This window comes from Petaurus breviceps, unplaced genomic scaffold, assembly GCF_028583685.1.
Source record: "Petaurus breviceps papuanus isolate PSGF00001 unplaced genomic scaffold, PetGlider_PUasm1.0 90825, whole genome shotgun sequence".
In the NCBI taxonomy this organism is placed as follows: domain Eukaryota; kingdom Metazoa; phylum Chordata; class Mammalia; order Diprotodontia; family Petauridae; genus Petaurus; species Petaurus breviceps.
In genome coordinates this window covers 15,562,669-15,585,749 of record NW_027187353.1, presented here as the reverse complement: position 1 = coordinate 15,585,749, position 23,081 = coordinate 15,562,669, and the positions used below count along the sequence as shown (strand labels likewise).

General features: G+C 37.5%; 1 protein-coding gene across 2 annotated transcripts in view; it reads right to left on the bottom strand.

The window, feature by feature from the left end:
• BMPR1A (bone morphogenetic protein receptor type 1A) overlaps positions 1–23,081 on the bottom strand; it is a 121,674-nt gene that overhangs the window by 59,940 nt on the left and 38,653 nt on the right. For both annotated transcript variants that reach the window (XM_069071374.1, XM_069071373.1), the window contains exon 2: positions 9,497–9,612. The gene's annotated coding sequence lies outside the window, so the exon portion shown is untranslated. The remainder of the gene's footprint in view (positions 1–9,496; positions 9,613–23,081) is intronic.

Sequence of the window (23,081 nt, the reverse complement as noted above, 5' to 3'; positions counted from 1 at the left end):
ATTCCAGGACTTGCTGCCTTAGGGCACTACCAGTAAAATGTTTGTGTTGAAAATATATGTCTTTGCTATTACGGGAAGCTTGGAGTGCATTGCAATTTCTCAATGCAATTCAGCCTGCTGGATTACACGCACAGGGGTTTTGTTTTGTTTGGGGGTTAGGAAGAGTGGGGAAAGGCTGCTGAGGGCATCAACATTTCTGGGACCAGGATAGGCCTTGGGATTCATTTAGGTGAGGGCATTTGAGCAAAGCCCTGAAGGAAGCCAGGGATTCTTTTGGCCAGAGATGAGGAGAGTATTCTAGGTATAGACAAGTGAAGGAATGTCCAGCACAGGGTCAAGAAAGTAGAAATAAGGGGCGGCCAGGTAGCACAGCAAGTAAGAGCACCAGCTCCAGTGTCGGAATGACATGGGAATCGAATCCCGGGCTCAGACACTTAGCACCCACCCAGAAACACCTGGCCATGTAACCTTGAGCAAGTTACTTAACCCCAATTGCTTTAAAAAAATAAAAAAGAAAGTAGAAATAAGAATGCATAAAATAAAGAGACTACTGGGGAAATGATGGTCCCCTTCAAGTATCCAAAGAGACATCATCTGGAAAAATGAGACTTGTTCTGTTTAGTCCCAGAGAGAGTTGCCTACACTCTATTCTCCTTCTCTTGCCTGAATCCAAGCTCTGACCATTTAAAAGAAGGTTTGATGTCCCAAACCATTTCCTGATTCCCTGGCCATCTCTATGCTACATCATACTATACTTAAGGACAGACACCCCTACTGTTCTCGGTCCCTCCACCACTTTTTCAATTCTAAGTCTCATGGTAATCAATTCAACACCACCATTTCTCAGAAAGACAGTTCACCGGTTGCCCTGTGACTTTCCAGACCAAATCATCCCATCTCTGGCCCCCAATTTCCTATATGTGAGGGCTTCCTTTATTAGAATATAAGCTCCTGGAGGTCAGGATCTTGCTTGCTTGCAGTTGTATTCTCAGCACTTAGCACAGTGCTTGACACACAGTAAATGCTCCCTAAGTAATTCAGTTTTTATTCATTCAATGGTAAAAACTGCAAAGAGAACCTTGAAGTAAGGAGAAACATCCTAACAATCAATGCTACCCAACAGTGGAATGGGCTACCTCAGGAGACAGTGGATTCTCCCTTTGGGTAGAATCTGGATGTCCATTTATTGGTAACAATGGAGTGATACTTTTGGTACTGACTGGACTAGATGGCCACTGAGATCACTTCCAATGCTGAAATAAAAGACTTTAGAGGTACCTAGTCTAACCTTATTTTACAGATGAGGCAACTGAGGACCTAGAGTGACTTGCCCAGTCATTCAGGTAATAAGGGTCAAAGTCAGAATTCAAACCCAGATCAACAGAGTTCAAATTCAATACTCTTCCTATTGTGCCATTTGCTTCTCAGATGAACCAGAGAGATGAAACTGGTTGAACCTAGTCCAAGAAGAACCAGGAGGGAGAAGAGATAAAGGGCCTGTTAGAGGAATTAGGCCCAGCCAGAAGAAGCATCTCTTCTTCAAAGACAAAAGGAGGAAATAAAGAGATGTTTTAAATACAGGGGAAAGAATGATGAGATAGTTTATATATAATGGCCTCAATCTCAGTAAAAAGCAAGGTAAATTGCTGAAAAATATTAAGAACAGAAGTGGGACAGGGCTAAAGTCTCATGAGTTGAAAAGATTTGGAACACCCTAGAGAATATGAGTCATAGAAAGAACATTTTAGAATGAGACTGACCCAACCCCTTCATTTCATAAATAAGAAATCCTGGGGGGATTTGGGGTCCACATTTGATTTAGAATGTCTAACATCCTACAGTGATCCAGGCTAGTGAACAAATACCTTGAGAGAATGAACAGAAAGGGCACAGACTCATAGCACTACAATAAATGGCATAGTGAGTTTAAGTACCAGCTCTCAGGGAAAATTCTCAATCAAATCCAATTGTTTCTAAGGAAAATAAAAGTTACTATCTGGAGAAAAAAAATAACGAAACCCATGGAGTATCTGCCTATTTAACTACAGCTGGAATCTTTGTACTAGCCCTGATTATCTTCCACTGAACTGCTTGTTGTCTCTTCCAAATTCTCCTATTTCTATTAGCATTTAACATCTCAGTTTACCAGTGACATTTTGTCCTGCCCTCCGTTCAACCACATGTAATTTAGGTAAAAAGAATTCTTCACTGTGGTATTTTAAAACTATAGCACATGTAATCTTCTACTGTGAGCTGAGGTAAAACCTATCAAAAATCTAGATGACTCTTCAAAATGTTTTTCTCCCTCTATAGTCAAATACCTTCACCCACTGCCAACACTTCTTCACCGCAAATTCCCATCCCAACCCTCCAATGTGACTTCTATCCACTATAACTCATGTCCTAGATTAAGTACCTACTCCTCAGAAAATCTAATTTTTTCTCAACCAATCAATAAGCATTTTCAAACACCTAAGATGGTACTGGATATACAAATAAAAAAAGTTATGCATTCCTGTCCTCAAGGACATTTTCCTTCCCATCCAGTTGCCAGCCAGGTCCTCTTGCTACATGGCAGACTGCTGCCCTGCTCTTTCCCACAAGTACCTTCTAGATGGATATTCTCAAAGCTTTTTCCTGCAGCCTCTCTTCTGTTCCCCTCTCTCCTATCTCACTTGGTGATTTCATCATCTCCCCTGGGTTCAATTATTATCTCTATACAGAGAAGCTCTAGATCTACATATATCTTGCCCTAGTTTCTTTCCTGAGCTCTAGTCTCACATAATCCACTAAACTCTGAGATAACTGGAAAAGAGATATTCCATAGGCATCTCAAACTGTACAAAACCAAATCCATGCTCTTCCTTAGCAAACCCTCATCCCTTCTGAGCAGCCCCGTCACTGTAGATGGCACCACTATCCTTCTAGTTACCCAGACTTGCTCCTTGAGGGCCCTCTCAAATCCCTTCACTCGCCCTAGAAAGGTAATCCCTGCAAAGTCTTGTCAACCATATGTCCCCTTCTCCCCACACACACAGCCACCAGCCTAGTTCCAGCTCGCATTATCTCACCATGACTTTGTCAAAGCCTTCTAATTCGTCTCCCTGCCTCATGTCTCTCCCCATCTCATCCATCCTCCACTTGGCTGTCAGAGTGATCTTTCTGAAGCTCAGGTCTGATCATGTCAGAACACACTGCCCCAACCCAATCAGCTCTAGCTCTGTCACCTCCAGGATCAATATAAAATCCTTCTGTCTCCTACTTTTTCAGGTTTCTTATACCTTATGGCCTCCAACCTTATCCCTGCCCATACACAGTATATTTTGTGATCCAGTGACACTAGCTAACCTCCTTGCAATTATATGAACAAGACCCTTAATCTCTTGGCCTTCTCATATTTTCCTTGGCTGTCCCCCATGCCTGCAATGTTCTCCCTCTTCATCTCCATCTCTCCTGGATTTTCTGTCCTGTATTTTAGGTTCACAACCTCTCTGTCAGGAAGTGACTGAAGTGTTTCATCTTCACTGTTTTAGATTCATGATTTATCACTGTTTGGATCAGTTTTTACATCTTTCAAAGCTGTTTTTCTCTATAATACTGTTATCATATACATTGTTCTCCTAGTCCTACTCACCTGGCCCCACACAGGTGCACAAAAGTCTTCACCATTGCCTCTGAAGTTCTCCATTTCAGAATCTCTTATAGCATAACATTATTCCATTATATTCACAGACCAAAATCTGTTTAGCAATTACCTATTAGAAGGATGCCCCTTAGTTTTCAAATTTTAACTACTATGAAAAGAGTTGCTAAAATATTTAGCACATAGATTTTTTAAAATTTGTCTTTTGTTTCTTTGGGGGTGTGGGCCTAGCGGAGGTAAAGCAGGAGTAAAACTTAGAGGAAGGGTTCCAAATCACTCTCCAGAATGACCAGACGAATTCACAGCACCACCAATGGTACACTAGTATAACCATTTTCCCATAGCCTCTCCAACATTTGCCATTTTCCTCTTCAATCATCTTTGCCAATCTGACAGGTATAACATGGAACCTCAAAGTTGCCTTAATTTGCATTTCTCTAATTTATCAGAGATTTGGAGCATTTTTTCACATGGTTGCTGATAACACATTTATTCCTTTGAAAATTATCTGTTCATATCCTTTGACCATTCATCCATTAATCTTATAAATTTTCATGAGGGTGTGTGTGTCTGTGTGTGTGTGTGTGTGTGTGTTTGGACATGATACTTTTATCAGAGAAACTTAAGGCAAGGATTTTTTCCCCTCAGTTACCTGTTTGCTTTCCAATTCTTACTACATTAGATTTCTCTGTGAAGGAACTTTATAATTTTATGTAACCCAAATTGCCCATTTTACCTTCTGTGATTTTGTCACTTGCTAAGTAATGAACTCATCCCTATCTCTTTCTTCTTTGCTCCTCTAATTGTGATTTGATTTTTTTTTTTTTTACATCTAGGTAGTATATCCATTTAGAGTTTATCTTACTGTATGCACTGAGGTATTGGTCTAAACCTAATTTTTCCCAGTCTGACATTCAGTTTTTTGGTAGCTTTTGCCAAATACTGAGTCTTTCCCCCAAGAAATGAGGTCTTCGGATTTATGAAACACTAGGTTACTGTGCTTGTTACCTATTCTGTTCTACTGACTGACCTTTTAAAGAAAACACTACCAAATCATTTTAATGCCTATTGCTTTGTAGTATAGTTTGAGATTTGGTACTGGTAAGACCATTTCCTTCCCACTTTTTGTTATTATTGAAATTTTTGACCTTTTATTGTTTCCATATATGTTTTATTATTTTTTCTAGCACTACAAAATATTCTTTGGGGAATTCTGTTGGAATAGCACTGAATAAGTAAATTAATTTAGGTAGTACTGACACTTTTAGTATATTAGCTTGACCTACCAGTGTGCATCAACATATTTCCAATTACTTAGGCTTATATTTGTGCAAACTATGTAAATAATTATATTGCTATAAATGGATTATATTGATACACTGATTATACTGACATAATCATATAGTTTTATCATTTGTATTATTAACATGGTTTACTATTTTATACTTAATCTTATATTAAAGTTAAATCTTTGTGGGTCATATCTGATAAGCAAAATCTAGTTCTGTACATGTGAAAACAACTGGGCCCTCACAAAGCAAGAAACTTCTTCTAAGGATTTCTTTCCTCTGGCCAAACACTAGAGAAGTTTGAACCACCATGATCATAAGGGATACCCATCTCTAGTCCATGGAATGTTATAACTAGGCCTTGTCAAGGGAAAGGAGGGGACCCTGAACAGGAACATTCTACTAGGCCGTAGAGACAGAAATATGGACTAGGGATTGGAGTGATATTTTTGTTATTTAATCAGACTCTCGATTATGTATTCTATTTCACACTGATCTTTTTGACTTTCTATGCTGTTATTTTGTACTCCTAAGGAGCTTCAGAGAATCACAATCTTAGTATTAGAAGGGATTTCAGAAGACACCAATCCAATCCAAATCTTGAGTCAGAAAGAAGGTCTTAAAGAGCATCCCTAATGCAGTGGAAGAATGCTGGAGACTATCAGCAGTCATAGTTAACTAAGAAGCTGTTCTGCTGAAATAAGCTTGAGATGACATTTAGGATGACTTTTTGGAGTCTGGAACTGTGATTTCAGAAGCATGGGGAATTTCCAGTATGGAAACTCATTCTACCAATACAGGTGACTTCATAACTTAAGTTTTAGAGGATCGCAGAGAGCACTAAGAAAGTAAGTGACTTACCCATGGTCATGAAACTAATGGGGCAGAGGAAGGACTTGAAGTCAGAACTTTCTAACTCTAAGGGAAGCCAGATATCCTCTATGCCAGGTCTCTATGCCTCTCTAAGCAGAAAGTGACTTGGGCTGTGTCAAAAAAGACACTGGGGAAAAAAAAATCCTCCGGTCTAAAACTTCCCATTATAGCCCTGGGTGAGTTTTCAAAGGTGCTGTACACCCCTTCCTTGAACATTACCATATTTGGCTTTCTTAAATCTCACTAACAGACTCCTTCAAAAGATATTCTAGAATACGGATGACCAATGACAGTCTGAGGGCCAAATCCAGCCCAAACACTGGTGGTGAAGGGGATTTAAGACTGGTTTTTACATTTGTAAATATACCAAAACTTTATTTGAAAATGTCAAAACCTTTTTCTCCCACTCCCTGAAGGTGAGTCTGCCAACCCTATTTGAGAAAAATCATGAGTAAGCTCCTTATACACTAATCCATAACTACTGAAGGTCATTCAAAGTAACTTTACACATTGATGTTCAACAAATGTTCTGTCAAATATTCTTAATATGGAATGATTTCCTAAGCTACCTATAGCATAATAAGGTGCTAAAGCACCTTATTGTCTTTCATCATCTCTATTCAAACAATATTAAATTTCCAAGTTTGGTTGTTTTCTTGTTACCCGCTAAAAGACTAGAATAGCCAGGGAAAATTAAATACCAAGATGTCACCAATTCATGTTCAAATTCTGATTTCTGGCTAACGTGTTTACTTGAATTTAACATTTGTCAAACTGAATGAATTGTATGCAATTTTAAATTAAACAAGGTCTAAAAATAGTCACATTTCATGGAACAAAATAAGGCAATGACAATAGAGATAAAAATGACAGCAATGGTTCTGTCTAACCTACTTGCTCTCTTAAACAGAACTGAGTTATGTCTTCTAAATCATAGAAGTTCAACCAAAACATCCTAACAACCGACACTTATATGCATTTGATGCATATAAAAAATATCAACCTCGGGGAGGCTAGGTGGTGCAGTGAATAGAGTACTGGCCCTGGAGTCAGGAGGACCTGAGTTCAAATCCGTCCTCTGACACTTAACACAAAAACTAGCCATGTGACCTTGGGCAAGTCACTTAACCCCAATTGCCCTCCAAAAAGCCAAAAAAAAAATGACTCTAAACAAACTTTAGAGCTACAGAACCTGCAAAGTTACAGAGAAAAACAAATCTCCTGCTGAAGGAAGCCTAGCAAACCAGTTGGAAGGTTCAAATCCAGTCTCAGACACTTAACATAAAAACTAACCGTGTGACCTTGGGCAAGTCACTTAACCCTAATTGCCCTCAAAAAAAAAAGCACTAAGAGTGGTAGAAGAAAAATAGGGGAAAGAAATGAGATTGCAAGAAAGTTATGAAAAGAGAATTAACAGCTTGATAAAAAAGGTACACACACACACACACACATACTAGGACAAAATGGCATTTCACCCAACATTAGTAAAGTCTGATAACAGATACACACCACTGTATTTGTAGAATGTAAAATAAGGTAGTTTCTCTCTGGATGGAGCTTATAAAAGCAGCTCAGATTCGAAAGGGATAACATCTGCATGAACTCAACCAACAATAAATAAGCTCTGCAGAAACACAGAAGAGGCTAATTCATGAGGAGTTGTTTGTGGAAACAGAGGGTTAATGAAGGCAATTTATGACCAGATCTCTGCAACCAAAAACTATAGACATGTTTTCCTTAAGAAGCCAAGACTTAATGGTCAATGTAGATTATACAAGGAAACAGTAGAAACTGTGATACATAACAGAAGGCTATAAAAATTTAGCACTTATCAAATATTTCATAGAAGGCTGGGCATCTCCCTAAAATGTTAAGTTGAAGAGAAGATGAATATCTTCATTGGGAGAGAAAAATGCTCAATGGAAATTTCCAACTCTGATGAAATCATAGGTCCTGTCTAACAGAATAGCAATATCAATAATGATCTATAAGAATACCAGTCAAGTCTCCTTCTTACAAGACAATCATACTTGTATCATTGAAAATGATCTATATCGGGGGTGGCTAGGTGGCATAGTGAATAGAGCAACTGCCCTGGAGTCAGAGGACCTAAATTCAAATCCAGTCTCAGACACTTAACACTTACTAGCCCTGTGACCTGGGGCAAGTCACTTAACTCCAATTGCCCTGCCTTCCCCCCTCCAAAACGCAAACAAACAAAAAAAACAAAAAACCCATCTATAAACACAAGAAACCTGAAGCTGTGAAATGCCTTATTTTACTCCAAAGGCACAGATTTCACATACTTCTTTGCATCTTTCATACACAGTACAATAAACATTTGCTGAGTGACTAAATTGTAGGATCAATTCTTAGAAACTGATTCTGATAACAAACATTCACTCATACAATTAGGAAATAAGCACAGGGCTTGACACATGTAGGCTTAACAAGTGTTTATGGATTGACTGAGAAAAAAAAATAACTTCTCTTCATCCAGAAGAGAAATGTATAGGCTTTAAATGAAGGAAGTCTGAAAAGGACAAAGAGAGGAAGCCAGATTCAGAAAGAGGTCAGTGAGTAAACTGCACTTGGACCCCTCAGCCCTCCATGCCAACGGCCAAGACTCCTTGGAGGTTCTTTTGTTATGTGTAGTGTTATAACTAAGGTCATGATGATTACATAAAATGCAAGCACATACATTAGTTGAAGCATGTACCAGAGAACTTCTCCTCTCTCACTCAGATGGGACAAGAGGAGAATAAAATTGACTTTTCAATTACTATTCACATAACAGTATTGCTGCATTAATATAAAAGCCAAAGTGTGTAACAGCTTAACATGTTTTAAATACTTCTAAATCAATCTTAGAATTATTTACATGTCAGTGACTAATAAACTAAACACAAATTATTTCTGTTAATTGAAGCTAGTCCCCAATGTTCTGGAGTTCTAGCCTATAGTTTATATTTCTGTATGTATTTGAATGTAACAAACTTACCTAAAATATTCTATACTTTAGATTAACTAAACATTCTCTAGTTATTACATTCAATATAATCATTTCTACTGCCTATGACAAATTATAAACTCTGAATTTGTTGCTTGGAGAGGTCTAGTATTTGTTCCTAACATATAAAGCATAAAAATTTCATATCAAAATTGAATTTTGGGGCAGCTAGGTGGCACAGTGAATAGAGCGCCAGCCCTGAGTTCAAATGTGGCTTCAGACCCTTAACACACACAAAAAAAACTAGCCATGTGACCTTGGGCAAGTCACTTAACCCTACCTCCCTCCAAAAAGCAAAAAAAATTAATAATTAAATTTCAAAGTAAGCTCCCATTTGAATGTTATCTTTAGAAAGGGGAAATGTGTTTTTAACTTTTTGCAGTTAAACAGAACCTAATGCCTATACTCTATGATATAAATGAAGAAGCAATAAATAAACTTAACTGAAGTAACTCAGTAAGTGCAGGAAAATCTGCTTGAAATATAATGATCTAAAATTTAAAGAATTACATTAAACAGGGTTTTTTGGAGATAAATGTAATGACATTAGATATGATTAATTTATTCCACATATTCCTGTGACAATAATCAATCAACAAACATTTATTTAGTGCTTACTATGCTGGAAACAATGCTTTCTACATTTCAAATCTAACTTTTTAATGATAGGCATTTTCTTACCTTAAGAAAGTCTGCTGAGTAAAACTGTGTTTTCTATTTTCTCCAAATTGCTTTGATCTATATTTCCACTTCATTAATTCCAAGGCAATATTAAAGTAATACATATTTCCATGAATCTGTTAAGATAAAAAAAGAAGTTGGTTTAAAGATTGAAGCAGTTTTTGTCTTTAGGAAGACAGACATCATCTATCAAAATATAGACTTCTTATGCAAATCAATGTTATGAAAGTATTTTTATTTTAAAAACTGAATCTTCCTCCTTAAGCAGCTCACTCCTCTCAGAGGCTTTGTATTTTAAACATTTTCAACTTTTTAAACTAAACAATTTTAGTTCACCAAAGTCACTAATTTTTTAAAAGTTTCATATTAGCTATTACTACCCATTAAAATTTTTAAAGGAATTTTACACTGCCAGTATTTATTACATTTTAGGCTCAAATGTTATAATGTATGTAAAGCACTTTGTAACTTTCCAAAAACTGCAAATGTCAGTTATTATTACTGTATTTATCATCTCAGTTTACCAAAAATTAAGGGGAATAGTTAGGAACAGAACCTTTACACTTAGAAAATTCTGGTTCACACACTAGCTTCTAATCTCCACAAATGTCCATTTGACCTTTTTTTTTAAAAAAAAATTCTTTAAATCACCTTTATCTGCATAACACCCTAGTAAACAGTTTCAATTTCCATCAAACTTTACCCCAGCCCCAAAATATCAGGCATTTTTCAGATCAGGGCTACAACGCATCTTCCAAGTTTCATTACTTATGAAGCATTATTATTACCATATTAGTATGCATATTTTTAAAAACCAACTCACAAACATATAACCAAAACTTTTAATTATTAAATTCACTTAAGGTACTAATAGAGATAACTAATAAATACATTTGAGTATAGATGACATGAAATGATATTTCATTCAAACAGCAAAATATTCTGCTGTCTATTTAAAGGAGAAAAAATCCAAAACATTTATGAATATTACAATCTACACCCCACTCCAAGGTCAAAATGTCTCTGTCTCCAAGTCCATTTGGAGGTATCATTTGTGACACATTGAGGTTTAGTAGTCTTGGCAATAAGGACTAAATTTGTGTAAACTGGAGCAACCTGAACCAGTCTGGCATATTGGATAACACTCTTTCTTAAAGACAACAGTCTGCTGAGTAGACAGGCTGCCACAGGACCATGTTAAATCTTTCATGGTCCACCTAAAACCAGACTTACCAAGCAGAGCAGTTAGCAAAGGCTTTTAGGATTTAGGAACTTCTGACCTCTTACTAACCATCCTATTTAATCACTTCTTACACAGGCCTTCACACACATCTATACTTTTTTGTCCCTAAGTTCTTAGAAAAACACACACAAAAATTAAGATATAAATAAATAAAATTCTCTAGAAGTTGGGATTTCATGTTTTATTTTCACTTTTTATTGCCTAGCCTTAAATATGCATTTTTTTAATTAAGAAAAACCATAAAGGCGATGAATGTTGCTTAACTTTCAGTAAAGGCAGCACAGATGCATTTTTTTTAGGCAATTCCGTTCCATAGCTCCTTGAGTCTTAAAGTATTCTTCTCCAGTCTTTTCCACAAGTTGTTTGGAGGAGGGTGGGATTGGGGGTGTATGAGAAGTAGGAAGACATGAAACCAAAGAAATGAGCCTAATCCCATAGAGAACAAAGAATCCATCCATCCTCCCCTGCCCCCTTTTCAAGATATCATATACCTAGGGACTCGTTTTAATCCCAACAAGTCCATCTGAGATTCACACACATAACTCAGAAAATGGGGAACTAAATATAATATAAATATTAAAACAATTTTTAAATATTTGTTAAAGTACAGTTTCTTCAGGTATTAGAAAATGATCGTGCTTTAGACTAATCCAATGCTAATAGGGCTTTAACAAATATGTTTTGATAACTACTGAAAACCTGCTATCCCTTCTACTATTCCAACTTCTGATGACCTTTTTTTTCTCATCTGCTTTACTATAGACTTTACTACTATAAAGATTACAAGTCTAAATTACCTCCGCTTATTTCCACTCTTCAAAAGAAACTATTCAAAAAGGCTTCCTGACCTCCAAGGGCTTCATTAACAAAGCCAAAGAATGAAGCAGAAAAATCAGGCTAGCAAAGGACAAGTGTTCTTCAGGAAGGAACCTATCGCTTCCCTTGGCACCCAGTCACTGTGGACAGAGTAACACCTGCACATAGTGAGACTACCTGGTGCTGCTGGTGTGTAGCCGGCCTGCACTTCTATGACAAGCTCTCCTGTCCTAGCACAATTGCATTTTAGAAGGGGAAAGTACTTTAGTACAAAACTCCATCAGCAAGATAGGCAGATGCTATGAAGAAGACATGCTCAAGAAGGCAAACAGAGAAGCACTTTTTTATAAAATGTATTTGTTGTGCCAGTAATGCCTCTGTGGCACATAGAGAATTCTTTTGTGATAAATTAAGTTGTATGTGGTACTGTAAAAATCTTCTAGTGGACAGCAATTCACAGAGAGAAATCATTCCAAATGCAGTACGTACAACTTTTTTTCCCTTGAAAAAAAAAAGAAGAAATGCCTTAGCTGGCCTTTACAAAGAAAATCACTTATTTTTCACCAACAGTTTAATTTTCTGAAACTAGCCAACCATGATAGTTAGGGTTTTTGAAAGTAAAAAGAATAGAGCATAAACTGAAGCAAGCTTCAGTGTAAAAGCTGAAATAAATTGTGTGCCTGTCTTCCAAAAACTAGGCTAGCCAAAGGGTGGCCCCTAGATCATGGGATCACAGCAACTCTTGTAGGCTGGGCTAAGGAACAGGGATTGCAAACTCAGGCAAAGGAAGGAACCACAACTCAAAATCATGCAATTCTGCAGAATAGCTGAATATATAAAACAAATGGGTAATGACTTTTAAAAATCTTTATTATGGCTTTGACAGTTTTATAAGCAATTCTTTCTGAAAACTAAAGCTGTTCTAATAAGAATAAGATAATAGATAATAACGAATAAGAAAAGATGGTAAACACTAATGAAAGGGACAGGGCTTTTTTTGCCTCTCTTTGTGTCCCCCGGTACTTAGCAAAGTATTAATCAACGCTAGCTAGTTAGGTGGATGATTTTAACCTCTCTCAGCTTCAGTCTCCTCATCTATAAAATGGGGATAATAACAGCACCTGCCTTCCTGAGTTATTACAAGGATTAAATGAGACAAAAGAGCTACATCAAGGTTAACTTATCATACAACTAAAAAAGCATATCCAGGCTGTTTATCCTTGCTATAATTCTGGGGAGAATGCTTAACTACCTCCCTCCCCCCCAACAAGAACCTAGAATTGAGGCTGGGATGGAGACAGCAAACTGCTCTAAGGGCAGGCATACTGATGGCTCACAAGTAGGAAAAAGAAACACAAGGTCATGCCCAGCACCAATGAATAGAGAGCTCCCTCTGGGATCACCTTGTCCTACTACCTCTTTTCAAAATATGGAGGGAAACAAAAGGCGAATGAATTACCAATGTTTCCTAGCTAATGAATGGCACAGCTGAGACTGGAATCCAGGTCTCCTAAAGACTGGGCTCAGCCAAGGTTTCGCTCTATACAATACATGGTTGGTGAAGTGGAAGCACTGACAGCCTAAGGAGGAAAGGAGCACAGCCACTTTGAGGTGGCTAAGAACACCACCTGCAGATAGTGTGATGGTTTACTTTTAAAAAATCAGTGAGGAAACTAATTTATAGCTTTAGCAAAGCAATATGATACAAAAATAAATTCACAACAATCACTAGCGTTTCTATACAATGCTAACAAAAAACCAAGATGAAGAGAAACAGCAATTCCACTCTAATAACTATGTCTGGGCACTGACTTATCCAGACAAATTCCAGATCTGTGTAACAAATAAAAATAAAAACCACATTACAGTTAAAAAGGAAGACAAATAATTGGAGGGAAAGTCAATGTTGGAGGGGCCATTGAAGGACACAGGCACTAATATTCTGTGAACCTGTGATCAGTGAATCTGTTCAACCATTCTGGAAAACAATCTGGAATAAAGCTGAGAAAGTAACCAAAATGTCCATACACTCTAACCCAGAAAGTCCACTGCTAGGTATAAACACCAAAGAAATCAATGGCAGGAAAGAAAGTCCCAAATATATCAAAATATTAATAGCAGCACATTCTGCAGAAGAAAAAAATGGAAACAAAATAAATGGCCATTATTAGGAAATGGATAACCAAGTTGAGGCACAATATGTAACAGAATATTACTGTACTATAAGAAATGATGAATATGATAAACTTAAGAAAACCACAGGAAAATTTATATGAACTGATGTAAAATAAGAACCAGCAAAACAATATGCACATGACAACAATGTAAATGGAAAGATTAATCAATTTAAACTGAGTGATGCAAAATAATAATCGCCAAGCTTGACCTGAAAGAGGAGTTGAGAATGTCTTTTCCTCCAATCCCCTTCTTTGCAGGGATGAGAGAACATAAGTGTTGTAACACTTTATATAATATTATATTTTTCCAATATGTTGTTTAATTTTGCTGAATTGGTTTTTCCCCTTTTTTATTCTGTTATAAGAGATCACTGGTTAGAGGGAGAGTACAGAGCAAAAGTAACTATAATATATAAAATTAAATATAAAATATTTAAAATATAAAAATATTATACCAGTAACAATGTACTTTAAAATAAATGGCAAGATAGTCATCATTCAAGGTTGGCCCTCACCAACATCATAAAAATGATTATACAACCTAAATTAATTTAAAGATTTAGTGCCACACCCATCAAACTAATAAGAGGTTACTTTGTAAAAATTAGATTAAATAATACAGTTCATTTGCAAGCATCCAGGAGATCATAAAAGAGCAGGAATGAAGGGGCATGGGATTATCAGATTTCAAACACTATTAAAAGCAATAATTATTAAAATTATCTACCACATATTAAAAATAATCAGTCCCATGCTGGATAACCAAAAGAATATAAACCATTGGTGAAAGGGCTCCCTCTTCAACAAGAACCATAGGAAAAAATAAGAAATTTTAATAGAGGTTATGTTTAGACCAGCATCTTATACCAAATTTTTGCTACGTTCTAAATGGATCCGTGATCTAAACATAAAAGGTCATATCATTAAAGAAAATCAGAAGGCGGTACAGTTTTTGCATCTGGAGGGGATGAAGGAGACAATGGGGTTAAGTGATTTGCCATGGGTCACACGGTTAGATTTGAACTCAGGTCTTAATCACTCCAGAGCTGGTGATCTATATATTATTATCACCTAGCTAACCCAAGGAGGTGCCTTTAAAAATTATGACTTGAGGAAATATTCTCAACCAAAGAAAGGATGGACATCAGAAACAACAAAAAGGATCATTTTGGTTATGAAAAGCCGCCATTGGGACAGGGAAGGGAGTGTACACGTGTGACTGGTATAAAGAAAGTCCAATGAAGAAACTCCCTCTACTAGTGCAAATAAACACCCATTTTGAAATTTCTAGTCATAGATTGTTGCTTAAAGTACTGAGAGGTTAAGTGATTTGTCTACAGTCCCATGGGACAGTGTTTTGGTGAAAAGATCTGAACCCATGTCCTCCTATTTCTAAGGTTTCTATGCTACTTCCAGAAAAGCATTTACATGAACAAAATCAATGCAACTAGAATAAAAGAAACCAATGTGTTATTATAGGCCAGCTGTACAATGATCCCATCCCCCATTCAAAGTGAGGATTTCTTGATACTGAGTCAATGAGGCATATGCCCCCCCCCAAAGATCAAAACCCCAAATCCAACACTGTTTAATAGATAGCAGTAGCAAGGATGCATGCAGACATTTAACAAGGCTATATAAATTACTGGTGGGCCCAATTCTCCAGGTCTCCCAGGTCCCCCACAGGGAAGCACATAAATCAGCAACAAGAGCAGCCTTAATAAAAGTGAAAAATCTGTCAAACCCAAAGAATGATGCCCCCTTTCAGCACTGGCTTATAGGATTCATCAGGTCAAAGCAGGCCTTAGAACATTTAGCCAATCAGTGAAGAAGGCAGAGTTCTACTGCCAAATTCAGAATCTGGATGGGCTTTTTGAGTATCTAGCCTTATTCTGGGGCTCTATGCTATAAAACCATGACTAGGGGCTGCTTATTAAGGGACTTGAAATTCTAACTGGACCATGTAAGCCTAGTCAGGGCCTCAGGGCTCAAGGCCTCTGCAAAGAATGGAACCCACTACTGGGGGCCAGGAGGGGGCAGCATGGAGGCACGAGGGATAAGAAATCTGCTTCAATCTAAGTCTGATATTCAAGCTATAAAAGGGATTAATACAAATATAATAATAAATAATAATGATAGCTAGACTTTATGTATGATCCTTTAAGCTTTACAAAGTGCTTTACAGCTATTTTCTCATTTATCTTCAGCCCTAGGAGGTGAGTGCTATTAATATTCCCATTTTACACATGAGGAAACTGAAGCAGACAAAGGCCCCCCCCAAGACTGGCTCTTTCAGTCACTTACCTGATTGCAGACCCTAACCTCACGCTTTTGACAAATGTTAGTTGTTCCTACTATTCTTACAGGATCTTGCTCCTACTTTTCCTTGTCCTTCCTCTTTAGTTACTAAACATTGCATCCACCTTCTAAATGTGTTGTTACAAAATAAAATGATTGTGCACCATGTACATTAATGTCTTCACTGTCATCCCCCTCTTTCTCATTAGCATCACTGGTTTGTATCATTACATTCCTGGTTCTTAGGCATCTTTGTAGAATTAGGCCACTGGAGTCTAATAAGCCTTTCTCCAAACTCTGTCAAATTCACTCTCCCAAACTTTTTAAAAATATTTTTTCACAACCGAGATGTACATGCTAGTATGATCTTAATTTTAAAGATGTGGAAACAGAGGCAGAAAGAGATGAAGTGACTTGCCCAGGGTCACACAACTACTCAGTATGAGGCTGCATATGGACTTGGCCCTTCCTGCCTGAAGACCCAGCACCCTCCCCATTGTGCCCTGCTGTTCTCTGGGTCCTCTTCCTATGTCTGTCTCAGGTGGCAGGACCATTCCTTCCCAAGGGTCCAGCACTTCTATTTTCTCCTCACTGGTCAGAACCAGTTCCAAAACAAGTTCCCTTAAGTCTCTTTCCTCTACCTTATAAAGGGTAAAATTATCAGCAAGGTAAAGAGGAGAATTTTTAAGTTGTTATTCTTAGCAGGCAGAGACCTACAGCAGAAATCCAAACAGTTGAAATGGCCCCTCTCTCCTCTATCCTGTTTCCCTGCCAGCTTCGAGGTCTCTTATCAGAACTCATCATCTTCCTATCCCTTTTTCTGAGATCAATGTTCTAGGATGTCCTCCCACTAGACTATCACATCTCTGTCTACCTCCTCTGACCCTCACAGAAATGTTGCCCACCACGCTTTCTCCTTCCAGGTCATGGATTCCCATAGAGGATTATATCTGCTTCATATAGAATGCTATTCTGCCCCTCTTTTTAACCAATCTGTTCTTTATAAATAAGATCTATGCTTCTACTGTTGCATTCCAGTCATAGGTCAAGTCTTAGGGATAATTTATGAGGTTGTATTTACTTGCATAGATTAAGCCCTGTAGTTCATTTTATTACAAATATGTTGTGAATCTGTATCCATATATAAGGTCATTAGTATTTTTATTTCTATCATCCTTCCTGGATATTTTTTGTATATTACTAGACAACTCTACCACTCTTCTTGGGTTCCTAGACAGGACCTCAAGAGACATTAGTGCCCCCCCAAGAATCTAAGCTCTCCAAAGAATGGGGCTATTCTTCTGCTTAAGTATGTATCCCCAGCACCCAGCACTTGGTGTGTGTGTGTGTGTGTGTACGTATGTATGTATATATATATATATATATATATATATATATATATGTTTAGTAAATGTTTCTGAAGTGAACTGAGCTCAACTAAACCATAAGTTTCATTTTGTAGCTAAGGAAACCACAGAAAAGTTAAGTAATTTACCCAAGGTCACAGAGGTAAGAGCAAGGCTACATTCTCTTCCTATGCTGTACATGCTGTTAATCTGAATATGGCTTAATAGTTAGAGGCAAGTTTCTTCTTCTCCATTTATTTTCAGTTTAAAGTCCTCTTGATCAGATTGACAAATCTTCAGGCAAACACAGAACGCTGGATGCACTGCAATGCTGGCAAGTAGCCCTATTCTATTCTCAGGCATAAACTTTTTAACCATCTGTTTACTACCTATTATTTCCTTTCCCTTCTACACCTCCTATATTCAATCACCAACAGTGATGAAACCACCACTTTCCCCCTAAAATCTTGTTTCCTAATTAGAATTTCATCTAAACATCCTACTGCCAGGTATATATCCCAAGGAGGTCACTGATACAGAAAGTCTCCATATACACCAAGATATTCATAGCAGTACATTTTGTGACAGCAAATAACTGGAACCAAAGATGCTGCCAATTGATCAAGTAATGGCAAACAAATTATGATAAATTAATATAATGGATGCTATTTCGATGTAAGCAAGTATGAATATGAGGAATACAGAGAAAAATATAAAGACTTACATGAATGAGCACAAAGTGAAGTAGAGCCAAGAAAACGATATGAACAATGACTACTATAATATAAATGGAAAGAACAGTCATGTAACACTCAAAAATGATTGTTGAAAAATTACAAAGAACAAGGCTGACACTGAAGACAAAATAGAAGATGTCTCCCCGTTTCTGTGCAGGGGTGGAGGATTTACAATTGTGGTACAATGCACCCAATCAGATTTATTCAACATAATGATTGGTTTTGTTGATTTTTTCATCTTCCTATTTAAAAAAAGTTCTTGGCTATATATACATATATATACACACACAAACATATATATACACATATATACATATACTATATATATATACATATATATATATATGTTCTCTGAGAAAGGGAAGTAGAGAGATACCAGTGGGAAATGCAATGTAATAACAAAAAGAGTTCGATAAAAATTTATTTAAAAGAGAAATGTTCCAGAATTACACAAATCAAACTTGTTTCCAAAGAAAAGAAATGAGAAGACACCTCCCCTAACTTTTCTGCAGTGATGGGGGTAGGGCAAAAAGGGTTCCATGGTGTACAACACTGCTGTTAGATTTTCGATACACTGATCAATGTAGCTGATTTTTTAATACTTTTTTTCATTTTTCAAAAATCTTTGTTATCTGGGATGGCTCTCTGAGAGGGGGAAAAGAGAAAAATACAGAGGAAATTGAGATGTGCAAAAACAAAAGATAGAATAAAATTTTTTTAATCATCTATAAGTGCTTTCTAAGGCCCTAACAGGTATACCATGTCCCCATGTAAAATACCCAAAGTGGGTAGGAGTCTTCAGGTATTACAAGGTCTCAGGAAACAGGTGGTTTGATGGGTAATCTCAGATACTTCCTAGGTGTCACCCTGGGCAAGTCACTTAACCTCTGCCTGCCTCAGTTTCCTCATCTGTTAAATGGAGACAATAATAGCACCTAACTCTCAGGATTGTTGTGAGAATAAAATATTTGTAAGATACTTCACAAACCTTAAAACACTAAATAAATGTTAGTTACTTTTTTTTTTACATCCAGTCCATATTTCATGTCAACAGATAGCCTCCTTACCAACAACCAGAATTCATTTTTTTTCCTTCTTGTAATCAGCCCTATACCCTGCTGGTGGCATCTGAGGATCTTTCTCATCACCATTCTTCCATGGGGCAAGGAAAGTACTTACTCCTCAGAGGGTACAATTCTGTCCTCCGTGGGAAAATACACACACACTATCCTGGCAAAACTGAGTTATCACATGCACTTGCCTTTTTTTTTGAAAGTATTAATCAATTAACATTTTTAAGTGCCTACAATGTGCCACACACCAAGCTAAATGCTGGGGCAAAAGATAGCCCCTGCCCTCACAGAGTATACAATCTAATGATTAAGTCTAATAGGTAACTCACACTTTAACAGGTTCACCCTTTCTAGGCATACTTTGTTATAAAATGACAGTAAAATAAAAGATTGCTGAGATACTAAAACTGACTTTCTCCAGGCAATGGCAGAACTTTTGCAGTGGAAGCTTTGCCCTTAAAAAAAACCCTTGGCTCACATACATAATTTTCTCAATTTATGTGAATAGTATTTATATTTGGCTCAGCATCTGAGTGAATCTATATTTTGTCTGACTCATCAGGAATAGTAAGAGAAGACTAAAGTGATGAACATACATATAGACAGATGGCCATGTCCATCTCACCTCAGAATGAAATCATGATGAAATAGAATAAAGGCTTGAACCAAAAACTTTTTCACTCCAAAATACTAAGAACTATACCTCATGTATGGAATGAGACATCTCTAGATTCTTGGAAGTTCGTTTAAAGACTATGAATCAAGAAAGCTATAGCAACTTGACAAAAGAAGGCTGATGCTGAATTCTCCCCTTTTCTGTAAAGTTTCTAGGAATCAATTCATGCACAGAAATTGGTAAGCACAGAAAAATAACTAAAAGCCTAGGAATGTAAGAGTTTCTTCCCTCCCTTTTTTAATTCACCCCACCCTTTCAAAGGAGTTATAGAAATGGAAAGGGGAAAATGATCCCACTTCCAAATAGGATTCCAGTGCTTCTTAGACTGCTTTTTGACTATTCTTGAGCCTCATGTGGCTTTTTTATATTCCACCAGATGTCTGGTTTAGATATTTGTATACTCTACAAAGAAAACAAAAATCAGGTGACTCTAAGGCTTAATGTCAATTGCAAATGTGACTCCAGAATCACAAAACTGGGCACCACTGTCCTATACTACTTTGGCAACAGGTCTACCTCAAAAGACTCTCAAACAAGCAGCTTGTTACAAAGCATACATTGTTGGGTAAAGGCTTTATAATTAAAACTCCCAAAGAGAGAGGCCTTAGAACGTGACCCAAAGTTCCCTATGAACTCTGTCAATAACTAACAGTACTATGTTCAAGGCTGTGTAGGAGTGTTTTCTTTCATATTTTTTGCTATTGTTGCGAGAGAGTGGGGTATATAATAAATAATACTCAAGATATTTATGGTGCTCCCATCTTCCAAAACACCTGAAGCCCACAGATCAAGCAGGGAGCAATATGATTATATAACACATCTTTATAATATTTGGGAGACTACCAAAAACTGATCAATACACACATTACTCTACCATTCTTCCTTTGGGGTTCATTCCAGATATATCTGTCTCTCCAGACGCTATGGTAGTTATCTACCAGACCCCAGGTTATTCGACCTCCCTACCCTTATTCTTCTCTGTAGCACTTGGCACTGAGTACCATACTCTCTTCCCTGGATTTTTGTGGCACAGTTCCCTCTTAGTTCTCTTTTGTTTGACCACTTCTTCACTCCACTCTGCTAGATTATACCACCCTCTTAACCATTAGTATAGCCGCAATGTTCTTTTTCTGAATTGAGTCCTGTCCTCCCCTTTCTTTTTTCTCCTCCCCCCCTTTATTAATTTCATCAATTTCCAAGGGTTCAATAATCATCCCTCTGCAGGTGACTGCCAGATCTACAGATCCATCCAGCCCTGACTTTCTCTTAACCTCTAACAGTTTCATCCCACTAACTCCCTACAAGGCAGTTCCAACTAGATGTACCATAAACAGGCCAAAGTATCTCAAACTCAAGATGTTCCAAACAAAACTCATTGTTTCCCTCTAAATCCATCTCTCTCCCTAACTTCCCCATTTGTCAAGCACATGACTACCCTTCCGGTCATCCAAGTCCACTACATGGGAATTACAGGATCACAGATTCAGAAACAAGATGGAAAAGTGACTGTAGAGACCATCCAACTCAACCCCTTCATTTTACAGATGTAGAAACTGAGGTTCAAATTGTTTAAGTGACTTGCTGAAGGTCACTCTGCTAGTAAATGTGTGACATAGGTTATGAACTAGGTCTTCCTGACTCCAAGTCCACAACTATACCTATTATGTCTCCAAATATAAGTGTCTCTTCTGTGGCAGAACTGAACCTGTGACCTAGGGATCTTCAAAAGACCTGGATTCTCCAGTCCTCCATTCTACTTCTAAGTTATCAAGGGTGCATAATCCTTGAAATCAACCCAGGATCCTTACTCATACTCAAACATCATTAGTTTCCAAATCTGCTTCTACAATGCAGCTACCATTACCTTTTGCCTAGATTATTTTAAGAGCCTCCCAACTGGTCCTCCGATTCAATCTCTCCCATCTCTAATTCATCTTCCAAAAATCTACCAAAATGACATTAGAACCATGGGTCTAGAACTAGAAGGTATCTCAGAACTCATGTAATCTAATTCCTTCATTTTGCAGATATAAAAACTGAAATCCAAGTAGGTTAAGTAATCGCTCATCACTTGCAATGAATGTCAAAGATGAAATTTGAACTCAGATCTTCTGATTTCTGAGCCAATGATCTATCCACTGCACCCCATGACTTCCAATTTAAGTAGAGGTCTGGCCACATCCATCACTACATTGTTTGAGAAGCACCAGAAGATTCCTCAGAAAGATTGGCACGGGTGGGAAACCAGTGGCCTCATGGTCACATGTGGTCAGAGCTCTAGGTCCCCAAATACAGCCCTTTGATTGAATCCAAACTTCACAGAACAAATCCCCTCAATAAAAGGATTTGTTCTGTAAAACTTAGAATCATTCACAAGGTCACCCCCAAGGACCTAGAAAGCCCCATGTGGCCTCGAGGCTGACAGTTCCCCACCCCTGGACTAGAGGATTATACTTCACCTTTAAAGCCATGCAGAGCCAAGCTGCAGTGGACCTTATCAGGCAGATTACTCAGGCCCCCACTTCTTCATATACTTCATGGTCCAGCCAAGGTGGCTGACTTGCTGCTCCTCACATATGACATTCTACAATCTCCTAACTCCTTGACACTATATCAGTTATACCCCCCACTCCATCCTCAGTTCTGCTCCTTAGAATCCAAGGTCAACCTCCAATAGGAAGTGTTCCCACCAATCACCCACCACCATCAACTGAATATAAGATCTTTAAAGGTATGGAATGTTTTGTTTTTTAATTAGTATATACCTAGCCCAGAAAACAGCATGCATTTGATAAATACCTGTTGACCATCAATAGTTCTAAGTACAGATGTAAGTCCTGTGTACAATACTAACATTAAAAATATATTTTTTTATTTTTTAACTGTCAAAGACTTTTTATTTTCAACTGTCAAAGACTTAACTACTCTAAGCCATACAATGATCAAAGATCATTTCTGAAGGACTCTTGAGAAAAAATATTATCCATCATCAAAGAAAGAACTGATGGACTCTGAGTGCATATTGAAGTACCATTTTCTGTTTATTTTTCTTGCTGTTTTGTGATATGGCTAATATAGAATATATTTTGCTAATATGTTTTGCATGATTTCACATGTATAACTGATACAATGCTTGCCTCTTCAGTAGGTAGGGGTGGGACTGAAGGGAGGGAGAGAACTGAGAACTCAAAAAACCAACCTTCTCCATTTTATAGATGA